Source organism: Pinus tabuliformis, chromosome Q (genome assembly GCF_031772625.1).
Source record: "Pinus tabuliformis cultivar Carrire ecotype Pingquan chromosome Q, CPIR1, whole genome shotgun sequence".
In the NCBI taxonomy this organism is placed as follows: domain Eukaryota; kingdom Viridiplantae; phylum Streptophyta; class Pinopsida; order Pinales; family Pinaceae; genus Pinus; species Pinus tabuliformis.
In genome coordinates this window covers 1,228,558,185-1,228,572,467 of record NC_142296.1, presented here as the reverse complement: position 1 = coordinate 1,228,572,467, position 14,283 = coordinate 1,228,558,185, and positions in this window count along the sequence as shown.

The following is a 14,283-nucleotide window of genomic DNA, read 5'->3' as shown; positions in this document are numbered from 1 at the left end:
AAATAAAATAAATTAAAGACTTTTTACATATATATATATATATATATATATATATATATATATATATATATATATATATATATAATATATAAGTAATATATTAAATTAAAATTTTTATAAAACTTTTATATATGCATCATAATTTTCGTTATATATATGTATGTGTCTATCTCAGTGTGGAAGAGATTTTGTAATTTCCCCTCCTCTTAAATATTTTGATTTGGTAAAATTACATAAAAAATAAGATTAGAAGTTTTTTTTTTTTTTGAAATAATAATTATAATTATTATTTGAACATTTCAATTTGATAAAATGACATAAAAACAAATATAAATAAAATAAAATAATAAAATTAATGATTATAATTATAATTATTAACTAAACTAACCTAGATCCATCTTAACTCCACATCTACCAAGCGTCAAGAGGGATCAAATATTTTGAGGTGCAAACCTCTTTTAGAGTGAAAAGAAATTTGATTCCTCTCAGCGCTTGGTAGATCCAGTGTTAAGATGGATCTAGGCTAGTGGTAAAACAATAGTTTATAACAACAAATTTAGCTGTTAAAATTATTTAAAAGTTATGTGAAATGAAGGTTAAATTTGAGACTAAACTAAGGACAAAAATATAATAGATTTTGATAGTTAATAAAGTAAATAACAACAAATAAAACTTGATATTAGCCCTATAAAATCGCCAGAAATGCATGAAAGACTTCACTTTTGCACATCAAGAAGTCGTTAAATGCTAAAAATACAAGTTTTCGCTGCAATTTAACCCTAATTTACCATAAAACAAAAATAAAACCATATAGGTGAGGATAGTTTTAAATAGAGGAGGAATGACCTGTTATAGAGTTTTATGAACCCAACGTTTCGGACTACCAAGTGAATGATGAATATCTCTAGAATATCTATTGTCGCATCCCCTGATGATGGACTCACTTGGTAGTCCGAAACGTTGGGTTCATAAAACTCTATAACAGGTCATTCCTCCTCTATTTAAAAAAGAAAACCGTTTTTTATATTTTAAAAGAGTGCCACTAGTGAGATAGACTCTTAATCTAGGGCATATGGAATCTATGATACAAACAATTATAAGGTATCTTCGGAGTGATTCTGAATCCAAACAAAACATAAAGCAAATAAAACAACTTACCCTATGGATGATTAAGGGAAATAAAAACCTATCTCTATTTCTCCAATGTTTGGAAAAAGGGTTTAACTCAACAAGGAACAATGAAGAAAATATCAAATAAACTCAGTACAAGAACATTAATCCCACATAACATAATGCCAATATAAATCAAATAAACTAACTCTCTTCACCATGTAATATCCAAGATCCACCATAAGCATCCATGAAAAGAGATCACATCTCATCACAAGATCCAACCAATAAAGTTTCTTAGACCTCCATTGTGCATTAGAGAGAGAAATCACTAATTAAGAGAAGTTATAATCCAAGCGTGACAATTATCTAATTAGAAAATTGACTCCCCTATTTGTATGATGGTAACCAAGTCAATTTTCCTTTAAATTAGAATAAAATCCCTAAAAAACTACTATATCCATGATACAATGTGGATAGGCGATCAAGCCAATACCAAAATATAGTTAAAATAATGAAAGAACATGAAAGTAAACCTCATTAACACACATGTGTGAGTTTAAAAGCCTCCAAAGGTGATTTTATTTCCCAAAATGCATGTCCTTCCATGAAAAGGTGCAAGGGATGACCCAAGAGGTTTGTCTCATATTGAAAGTCATGTGTCCTCATCAAAATGTTGCCTCATCACCAAAGAGAACCGTCTCATGACCAACATCATCCTCTAGAAAGCCCATGTCATCACCAAATCCATCATAATAGTGATGTCATCATGCTATGGCATGACATCGCTAGGGAAAGAGGGGAGAAATCCCCTCTAGAGGGATACGAAGTCATCATAATCCATAATCATTATCAAAAGAAGAGAAATATTATCAAGAAGGTACAATGCCATCCTAGGGGTGTTTTTTCATATCTTGGGCACACTCAATTTCCAAACAATGTCCTAGATTGGATCACCAATGTCCAATATACCAAGGTTGAGGGAGAGTCTCATAAACTATGCCAAGTTACCTTCAAGGTCAATGTCCCTCAGAAAGTGCCCTACATCATTTGTCAAAGTGCTTTGTGTCATCATCAAAGTAGTTAGACATCATCTATGAAGCACTGGATAAACATCATATCATCCCTTGTGCAATCTTAACTAGGCCTGGTGCAAACTTGAGTGGGCCTAATGGTTAAGAACATGGTATTCCTCCTTGTAAGTCACAAGTTCAAAACTAGAGGGGGGTAGAGTTTATACATGTTGATTAATTAATTTTGGCCCATTGTGTCAAGCCTAAAGGGGTAAGCGCCCCTTTTGGCGCAGGACCCCAAATGATCATTAATGAGAATGTCTTTGTATGTCTCCGCCCTTGCATTGGGGGAATTTGGAGGTCTACAATGGGCCTCCTAAGAGATAAATTACAATATTATAAATTAGCCATTTTGTATGGGAGTTATACTTACAAGTCACTTTTTACATTAAAATCCATGTAACTACAATTAAGTTACATTAAAAAAAAATCTAAAAATAAAGCAATTAATTTTTTTATTATTGATGTGAATATTGAAAAAATAAGTTTTTTATTTTTTTTCTTCGAAAAAAGTCATTGTTCTTAATCAATTAATGAATTTGTCTTTTGTTTTTCTTCCATTAAAAACTTAAAATAAAATGTATATTCCTAACTTTTTATTTATTTAATTAAAACCTAAATCCCTAATATTTTATATAATTAAAAATTATATAATAATATATAATTAAATCACTATATAAAAATAGTAATATTTTATAGAGTAATATATAAATATTATTGAATATAATTATACAAAATATATTTTAATATAATAATACGTATATTATATTACATATTATACTTAATAATAATAATATAATTTAACAATTACATGTGGATTGGTATATGATGTGTGATATATAAGACAATGTTAACCTCGTGTTATATGTCATACATCACATACAATACTAAGAGTCATACATCACATACAATACTACGAGTCTCGTGTTATATGTCATACATCACATACAATACTAAGAGTCTCGTGTTATATGCCATACATCACATACAATACTAAGAATCTCGTGTTATATGCCATACATCACATACAATACTAAGAGTACCCCCATTGGCCAACCATCATAGCTAGAATTCTTGCCGACTACAGTGGTATACCCAAGGACGACGCTAACTCTCCTCCCAGAAATATCACCCCTGAGTCCATTGACCACTCATAGCTTTGGGCATATTTTGATGGATCGGCGCAAGAGACAGGATGTGTTGGAGGGGCAACACTATATTTAACAAATTCCCACCACCACCATATACAAATGGGACTTGGAGATGGCACTAACAACTATGCAGAGCTCATCACAGCAAAAAATCTCATTCAATTTGCAATTGAAAAAAACTGTCAAAATCTTCAAGTTTTTGATGACTTGAAATTTTTTTGCAATTGGATTAAGAAATCTTCAACGTTGGGTTCACAAAACTCTATAACAGGTCATTCCTCCTCTTCTAAATCTTCAACATGTCATGCTTACACATTGCGACACATATTGGATGAGGTACATAGATACATTACATTTTTTGACAATTTTGCATGTCACCATATCTACAGGGAACGGAACTCACTCATTGACAAACTTTCCAAAGAGGCAGCGATCAAGCCATGTAACCTCTCGATGATTTAGGAGTAGCGAGAAGGAGAACACTACCAGTACTACCACCGCCCATACATGGACCATGCAGCACAAGCTCAATAGGAGCCTGATATCATTTGATATGCGACATGTTATTTTTGTTTATATTTATTTTGCTTATACATAAACAATACATGTTTACAGGAATACTCTCTGCGTAGAGTAAACAAACTTTTGAGTTTATTAATTAGCTCTTTTTCAAGGAACTGTCTCCCTGCGTGGAGAACATATCTTGTTTTTAATTTTTGACAGGCTTACAACCTACTAAATCATGCATATGCTCATAGCATCTACAACATGTAATTTTCCGTTCTTAATGAAAATTACGATTTTTCCAAGGGGAAAAAAATATGTGATATATCAAATATCATTTTATATAAATGAATTATTTATATCCATTTATCTTTTCACAAATATGAATTTAATTTATCTTTTTTTCACAGATATGAATTTAATTTATAATTCATAAATGTGAATTCAACTTTTTCTATAATAAACCGGGTACACTATATTTTACTATTTAAATTTTAAATTGAAGTGATATGAATAATTTAATTTTAAATAATTTTAAAGAAAAATATTGTTATTTAATTAGGGATATTTATTACATAGTGACAAAATTAATTTATTAGTATTTTTTTATTATGAGTATTTTATTAAAGTACTATCATAAATAAATATGGGGTTTTATCAACTATTTATCATGTGAAAATTAAGCATTTTTAAATTAGCCAATATTAAATATTTTTACCAATTATTTATAATGTGATAAATAAGCATTTTTATCTTAATCACTGCCAATTCATTCTTGAAGGATGATGTCATCTTCTAAAATGTAATTGGTTCTTGTAAACTTGATTTTGACAATACACTTTTTTGTTTTGAGGCCCATTTTAGACCTCAAAATTTCCCTGATTCCAAGTCACAAATTTCTGCTAGTATTTTCTTGTGGGCTATCAATACTAGGCATCACCCAATTTTGGTAAAAAACAAAGCGTCATATTATCCCTCAAAGGGTTTCGGCTACACCTAAAAAAGACTTCTAATACATACCCAAGGAATCAAGTGAAATCAACATCATGCATACAAGAACCATAAATGCATCATAATAGACTATATTTAATGTCAAAAGCATCAAAGCACTTCACATAAGTATCATCTTCGAGTTCTTAGACCAATCCTTTCTAATTTTCGAGTTCTTAGACCAATCCTTTCTAATTTTGTAGCAATATGGTTTGTGAACATTTCCTCATTAAAAATCTATAAATAATTTTAAATATAAATATTATTATTTTCTTTTTACCTCATAAAAAAATTTCCTATGTCTTAATCTAAATTTTTTATGCACCCCAAAGTCCAAATTCTTTATCCACCCCAAAGGGATAGAAAGAAGAGAGAGTCATCCATATCAAAATTCTACCAACATCCTTATAGTTTAGAGGAATTCTTGGTAATAACATTAATGACATGTTCCAACATATAATTGATTGAAATAAGTTACATAGAAATTAGATACCTTTTCCTTGATCAACTTCATCTACATATTTAAGAAACCGAGGCCGATTGAGATGAAAAAAATAAAAATAAAAATCAATATGTCTTAGTTTTTTTTTTCCACAAAGTCTAACTATTTAACCTAATAGTGCACTTTATATTTTTTTTCCTTTTAACCATTTTGCTTAATAAATATTTTATTTGTTAAACTTAGATCAAAATTAATGAAAATTCTAACGTAGGCTTAAAAGGAAAGCGTTTGAAACATAAAACCAAAAGTCACCTATGACTTCCTATATAGCTTTGTGAACTTTTTACAAACATTGTTTACTTCTAATCGAGGATGAGATTTAGTTTGGGTATGTTAACCAGCAAAAACAAGTTTTACTAAAAGATGTAATGAGTGTGGGTTGAGAATGGAGAATGTAAAGCGCTATTGGTGGACATTTTAGTGACTTAAACACCAAAGATGAACTTTGACTGCACATTGATGGGTAGCATTTTTATGTTCTTTATGTACATGGGATGACATTAGGGCTAACTTTAATTTTATTAAAGATTACCACAAAATATTATCTTAAACATTTATTAAACTATTCAACAAGTTTTATATATTAAATTTGGATAAAGAGATAATTATACATCTTGGTATAATTTTGATATGTTTTTCTATTCGATAACTACTATTTATTTATTAACTTTACCCAAAATTGATTTTAATATTTTCTAACAAATTGTAATAAAGGATCTACTCTCTAAGCGATCACACACTATATAAATACATATGAAAAGACTAGCCAACAAGGAAAATTATTTAATTATATCAAAGGTAAGAGTGTATAGATACATATGGAAAAACTAAACAACAAAGAAAATAATTTAATTATATCAAAGGTGAAAGTGTATAAGTGGATATTTGCTCGACTCCCTTCTTAATTAGTTCTTGTAACTAATTTAAGTCTATTGACTAGTTAACATGGTCGACTAGATGACATGGTTGACATCAACCTAACAGTATATTCTACCACATTTAATAGCCCCCCAAAGAGGTCCTTTTCTCTAGGGAGAGTTAAAAATCCAAAGAAATAATATCCTCCTGAATTGTGAGGTATCTAACATTTTGGATAGATCAAGTTTTAACGATTTATTTTATTGCTCCATATATACATGCATTCTATTAGTTTGATATCCATCATAGTTCTCAAGTTGAGCTCTAAAATGGTTTTTACACAAGCATTTATTTATTTATTCTTGTCAAAATTGTGTTACAATTCTAGGTCACTACCCAAATCTTATTTCTAATAAGATTTTTATTTGAAAGAAAAGATGAAGGCAAGTCTCCCATTCTTCTTTTAGTTTGAATGGAATCTTGATAGTTAATTATTGTTATAATTAAGTGGATATTTGTATCCATAAGTTTCGATGATAGTCCTTTCAAACAATTGAAATTGAACAATCATTACAACCCACAACATTATAAGCTCACAAAGTTGTCACTCTTCATCATTTCTCTTCAATTACAACTAATTTGACAAAATACACATGCCATATCTTTCTTTCGAGGAATGTTGTCTCTCAAACGAAGTTGGTTTCATGCATTAAATTACTATTTGGAGATTTTTTCTTCACACTTCCAACCTATTAGAAAATATATTAATATCTTAAATTCGTAAGGAGTGTGCTCAATATATTACTATTACATCTCCCACTGCATTTTAAATGAAATTTTCAAAATTCTCTTTCTTCTTAATGATTTTCTAGCTCCTTAGATAGTTCTCAAGTTAAATTCATATCTTCTCTTTTTCGGTACCTTTATTCATTTCATTTATCTTAACAAGGTATGGTATAATCAATTCTTATTATATTCAAATACATATTTTTGTCCAATTTTTTTAAGGATAGTCTAATTCAAAAATTTGAGATTGAACAATTATTATAACCCACTGCATTAGAATTCCATAAGGTTATTATGCTCCATGATTTCCCTTCAATCAAAACTATTATGATACAATAACAAAGCCATATATTTTCCTTGAAACAATACATTGTGTTTGACAATTTTTTTTTTTGTGAACCAACATTTGCCTGAAAGATTCTCCAAGAAGCCCTATTGTGGATCTCACTGTCCTGATGACGTCCTCCCTTTCACCTTGAAAAGCAACCTGATTTCTAGCTAACCAAAATTTTCAACGTACATACTTAGGTACTTCCCAGATTCTCTACATTAAATTTTCTCCTACAAATGAGCCATCATAACATTTTCCTCATTTCCCCAAAAAGTCTTGTAGCGAAGAAGGCCAAATTACCCTTGATTTTATTTGAGATAATATCACTCCCTAGAATTCAAGCATGAAAGGGAATTCCAAGAAGAGATGATCAATATTTCAGCAGCGTGCTTACACAAAGCACACCAATAAGTTCCAAAAATTCCCCTTTTCAATAAATTCTCAACTGTTAGGATTTTCCTATGAGCTAATGTCTAGCAAAAAACATTGATTCTTGGGAGGCAATATGAGCTCCAAATAAAGGCCCAAAGCCGAGAAGAAGGAGATATATTATAAGGGAAGATCAAAGATTGATAATCCCTTTTATCAAAATAAAAATCACCTGCCCAACCCCAAGAGTCTTGATCTGACAAGGAGGAAGGAGCACGTCTAGCAAGTGAAGATTCAAGAGATTTGCAAATACTAATAAGGTGACTTGGAATGTCAGCCCAGGCTTAGTTGATCCAATTCTCTTTAGGTGACCAGGAGGAGATATCTCATTGAGATATTTTATGTTGGGAAATCAACCAATTATGCATGGGATGAAATAGGGGATTTGAGCCTAGAGGAGGATTTCCCATAATTCCATCTATCCAAGAATTTATTGATTTCCATTTCCTATAATCCAATTTATCTTAGACCTAATTAAAAGATCATAATCCAACATCATATTCCATATTTGGGAGCTAACTCTTTTGTGAGGGATACGATGAATACAATATTCTCTCGCCCCATTAAGATATTTTTATGAAGCACCTATTTCCACCAATCATTATCCCCTGTGATTAGCCGCTAAACCGGGTTTTACCCAAGGGTTATATTAATTAGAAGGGAGTCTCTTATTCCACCCACCCCCACCCCCTGCCCCATGGATTTTTGAAGCTTAACCAGCTTCCAATTCACCGGATGAAACATTTTAGAGTTTGTATTACCTCCTTGCTAGAGAAACCCCTTAAGTTCTTGAGCCATTTTTTGCTTGACTAAGATGGGGGTTAACATTGCGAAGAACTAGAATATAGGAAGGGATAAAAGGACAAATTGAACTAGAATTAATCTTCTAACCAAATTTAGCTAATGATCCCCCCATTGCTCAAATTTGGATTTAAACTTGTCAATAACATGACCCCAAGAAGGATGAGGGAATGTTTTGAGACATATGGGCATAACGAAATATCTGAAATTGCTCCACTCATCCTTTCCTGCTATCCTCAAAATTATTAAGATCCTTCCATGCAATAATTTTTTGACATTCCAAGGACACATGAATTTTACACTCGTTTATTAATCCTCTCGAGACCTGAACAAAGTCATCCAAAATAGATTTGAAGTGCCACACTATAATGCAAGAGGAGCCACTAAGAAGGATCATGTCATCAATGAAATGGGAATGATTTATTGTCTATATACCTTCTAAGAATCAGATTTGAGGGAGGGAGTGACATCTTTGTTAAATTTCTAGCTTCCTACTCAAGGATTCAACCATGATAATGTAAAGAATGGGGGAGATTGGGAACCCCTGCTTGAGGCCCTTGGAAGATTTAAAGAAAACAATCACAAATCCGTTAACAAGAGGGAAATGAGAGGCCCAAAAATACAAGCGTTGATCCTAGATTTAAAAACATAAGAGAATCCCATTTTTCTTAAAATAACAATGAGAAAATAATGATGCACATGATCAAAGGCATTGACCATATCTAACTTTATGACCATGCATTTGTCTCCTCTAGAATTGATGGAGTGTATGTCTTCTTGTACTAAAACAAATTTTTCCATTAAATACCTCTTACTAATGAACCCAACTTGATTTTTAGAGATTAGATTGGGAAAAAGAGGCACGAGTCTTTGAGAAATAATATTTGTAATGATGTTGTATGAGAAATTTACAAAGAGAAATATGTCTGAAGCAAGAGAAAAAAGAGAGCTTTACATATTTAGGAACCAGAGCATGGAAGGAATTGGGAGTGCCTCCTAATTGGACGAATTTTTGTACCACCATTTTGATCAGATCATATTTAATTGTGTTCCAAAATTTCTGTAAATTATCCTGTGAATCCATCAGGACTAGGAGCTTTATGAAGATCAAAGGACCAAACCAGCTTCAAAATTTCTTCTTCCATGATAGGGTGAAAAAACTCAACATTTCCAGATTTTGAAACTAGATGGGGAATATGGCCTAAAAAATATTCCACTAAATCTGTAGGAGCGTCTCCATATTCTTTATATAAGGACTCAAAATGATTAAAAGTGACATTATTTATTCTATCCAGATCTAAAATAATGTCTCCATTAAGCTCCATATCCTTGATTCTATTTTTCCATTCCCTTATTTTTTTATTGTTTGTGTAAGAGACTAATATTTTTGTCTCTCGATTTCAGCCAAAAAGTTATTGATTTTAGTTTCTATATCCCCTCTTCTTCCTTTAATTTCCCATGTAACTGTTTAATACATTTTTTCTCTTTAGGAAGTAAATCCTTAGTGACCAAAGCCTCTTATGTTTCCAAAAGGATTCCCTCTAGATTGGATGTGATATGCACCAATTTCCTTTTCTAAGATTTGGACCTTTCCTTCGCCCACTTTTTTATTTCTTCTTTTAAGCCCTTGATTTTCTACTCCCATATGAAGATAGGAGAACAAATAACCCACCTTTACCATGCCTAGTTTACAAGTGGCTTCAAATCCTCATCATTCATCGATAGAGGGTTAAAATATAATAGGATGGGACCCTTTAAATATTCCAACTCTAAAATAAGCTTGATCGGGTGATGGTCAGAATCACCCTAGGCCAAATGAAAGGAAGAGGGAGAATTTTTTGAATCAAAAGATTGCTCCATAGTAGGAATCGATCCAATCTTACAGTAATGTGTCCAAGGCTTAGCCATTTGTTGCTTCAAGTAAATTTGGAGAGTTTAGGCTTGATATCGACCAAGTCTAACTGGGAAATCAAATCCTTCATCTTTTCCTGAAACTGATCTCTTATAATATTTCCACCTTTCTTCTCCCACTAGTGAATTGTAACATTAAATTCCCCTCCTAAAATGCAGTTGGAGTTGAGAAGGGTTTCCCTTTGTCCTAACAAATAATTCCAACATTCTACCTTGTCATGATACATATTTGGCATGTAAATGTTTACTATGTTGCAAATTTTCTTGGATGGGAGATGAATCAATCTAGTGATGATCCAATGTTGATATTTTTCTTCTTGTAGAATATTGAAGAAGGAGGATGCCCATAGAGTGAAAAATCCACTTGAAACATCCCTTGAAATTATTGCCACTACATACTCCCTTTCCAAATTGTTCTGAATTTTTCTTGAGCTTCACTCTCCCCTAATTTCATTCCTGGAGGAGCAAGACATAGGGATTATCTAATCTAATTAAGCTTTTGATTTTAGATTCAATTTTCTCACTACTTATATCCCTACAATTACAAGGGATGATATTCATTATTTTCTAGAAGCTTTAGATACCCCACTAGGATGAGGGCCAAAGGAACCAATTTTCTTTTGTTTTTTAGGGAGCGTGAAGGAAGGAACTTTAATCATTGATAGTGTTCCTTTTTATTTATCCCTTTTTGCATGAGCCAACTGAAGCTTTGAGTTTTATTTTTTCACACTTTCCTTTTATATTTCAGGGGATTAAAACCCATTTCCATTTCATTTTCCTATTTTTCATCAACTGCAGTAAATAAATTGAGGTGAGATTTATCTACCTGCGGAGATTCAAAATATTATTCGTTTTCCAAACCTGCATCTTTTGCCAAGACATTTTGCACAAGGTCATATTTTGGTTTTGGAAATTTATTCTCATCATGGGATTCACAATCTCCCTTTTCTCCTTGAGGCTACTCTGTTTCTTCAACCCATGATATTCTACTTCACCCTCTTCATTTTTCAAGACAACAAGCTTGTTTACATGCTAATAAATCGTCTTCCCAAATCCTGGAGATGAATCTTTCCTCGCATTCTGAGGACCTGATGGAGGAGGAGTGACCCTTTGGGGTGGGGGGGGGTTGGCATTGGCTCCTTTGGGGATTTTGGCATGTTTTTCCTCTTCTTATCTTATGTATTTTCCATTGACTCCCATCCTCCTATTGCTTGAGGAAACCCTCATTTTTGTTGAAATTCTTGGAAAATTTCCCATACTCATGCCATTGTTTACACTTAAAAGGGATTTGTTCATAAGCCCCTTGCTGAATGAAATACCAATCATCTAATGTGAGATGAGTTGCTTCTGGAAGGCCTTTCTCAATGTCTACTTATACACAAATACAAACACATGCATACATTAAATCTCCTATTTCTTCTCTATCCATGTATCTTCCCAAGGCATTTCCAATGTTTCTCAAGGTATCCTCATCACAACAACAAAGAGGTAAGTGAAGAAGTTTTACCCATATTGCAATTGTTGAGGGAAAATCATTATCATGATTAAAATGCAAGGTATAATGATCCAAATAAAGACCCTAAGCACCCTTGAAGTAATGGCCACTCTTAAATATGACATCTTGATCTTATTAAGTTCAAATAAAAAGGTGAAGAAACATTTGCCACCAAAGGCACATTCAATATGGCATTTAAACAAGGTTCTCCAGTTATTTCGACTCATAGCCTTAAAGATCTTAGATAAGGATAATCCCCCATAAATTTTCCAACCAAACCTCTTTTAGCTAGAATAATAGCCATTGCGTGAGATTTACCTGGCTTCACTTGCACTTTAGGAATCCTATCCAACTTCTTAAAAAAAATTCAAGTTTTGTTTTGAAAGACTTAATACCAGTATTTACAAACTCATTGAAAACAATGGTTGTTGGAGATTGCAATAGGGAGTGAGAAGGAAGCATGGGTGTTGATCTCCCTGCAATGACAACTATTTTCAGAACCAAGAGTAAGCACATGAAAAAACCATACCAGAGTCAAACATAAACCTATTCATTAAAACTCTTTTAAAGCAATAACCCAAACATATGTTTGTTTTCAGACAATACATCACCTTTTACCATAATTTGTTTTCCTATACCAATGTGCATCCTTACATTTGCTGTTTTATGGTTCGAGTGAGATTTTTCATTATTTTTCACCTCTAACACCCAACATAAAATTATTAATTGAAAAATTAAAATGCACTATATACCCAATGATTGTTTTAGAATTACTTTTGTAGTAATCAATTTTACTTTATATCCTATTTCTCTTTTCACTATAATGAAATTTTAATCTTGATTCTAATTTTATATTTTATCTATTACAAGGCGTTTTACCCCAAATATTTATATTTAGCTTTTATTTTTTTATTCATTAGATATTGGATTATTAAATTATTATCTTGTTAGGGATTTAGTGGTTTGACGATCCTTCTCATTGACATGAGAATTTTTTCCTTTATCTAATGTTCAATGGGTCAAGGGTTGGTTCTTAGTGCCTTCATCCTAACTCAAAATTTCAAAATAATTCTACTGAGTTGGCTTAGTGGTATGATAAAATAATTTTGACTACATTTCCTAAAGCATCAACTAACCCTTATAAAACTTTTAGTATTTTTCTATGTGTTCAAGTAACATGTTTTCCTCATATTTTTCTTTGGTTTCTTTTCAAAGCTACATCAATTTTAGCTTCTTGTATTCCTTTGTAAAGAATTTACACAATGATAAGAACATCAAATGAACTTAATCATAATTATTTTTTTGAAGGACTTAACATCAGGTTATTTATATTTTCTAGTATTCTTTTCACTATAATAACCATTATATAAGTTTCTATACATGATATTTGAACGATTGTGGACATTCCAATGGAAAAGATTTTCATAATAGATCCTACAATATCTTGAAATCTTAGATTTATGCAAGTTATTTACTGAGATCCTAGATTATTTATTTACTAGCTATTTCTATTGTATGAAACAACTGAAATAAGAAATGGATATTACAAGCACATAAAACCACCATCCACATAAGTGAACACAAGGTTTGTTTTTGGAAACCCTATACAAGAGAAAACCCACTTAGAAAGTGAGTCCTATCATCTTCTTTGTTTGCTTCATTTATAAAAATGCACATACAAAGGAATCAACACTCCTATTGAGTAACGTTTGGCATTATGGCTTGAACAAATGCAACAAAATCCTCCTCCTCCTTTATTAGCTCTGAAAATACCACTCCCATATGTTTCACTCAAATATGGAGCAAGTACAAATCAAAATAATAGAGCCCCTTTTCCTACTAGTGACTCAATATTTAACATAGCTCAATAACCATCGCGGGTTAGGGGTTTGACTTCCTCAATCCTCACTGTGATAAGCCTTTTTTCCTTCTAGAATCTTCTTGATAGTGCTCACATGACTAGCCTTATGTGTGTGAGTAAAGGGGCTTAATGTGGCATCCACTCATACCATGGTGGTCAACTTACGAGAGACATAACATCCACATGCAAGCTTCGATTGAGGTGATATTTGAACTGTTGGAAAAGTCTCAGAGTGAAACAATGTTGTGGGGGAGTATCCATTCTCACAAAATATTGATCCCCAAAAATGTTGTTTGATGCCTCAAAATGGATCAAAAGGTTTTGAACCCCAATTTTCTAAATAGGGACCTACCAATAAAATGGGGCTTGCAATCCAATTCCTTAATTTTTCCTCCTAGAAAGCACCAATATTGATGACAAACTGTATGATTGTCCAATTTAGATTAGTATAACTTATGGATTTTTTCCCCTTAATATCTAA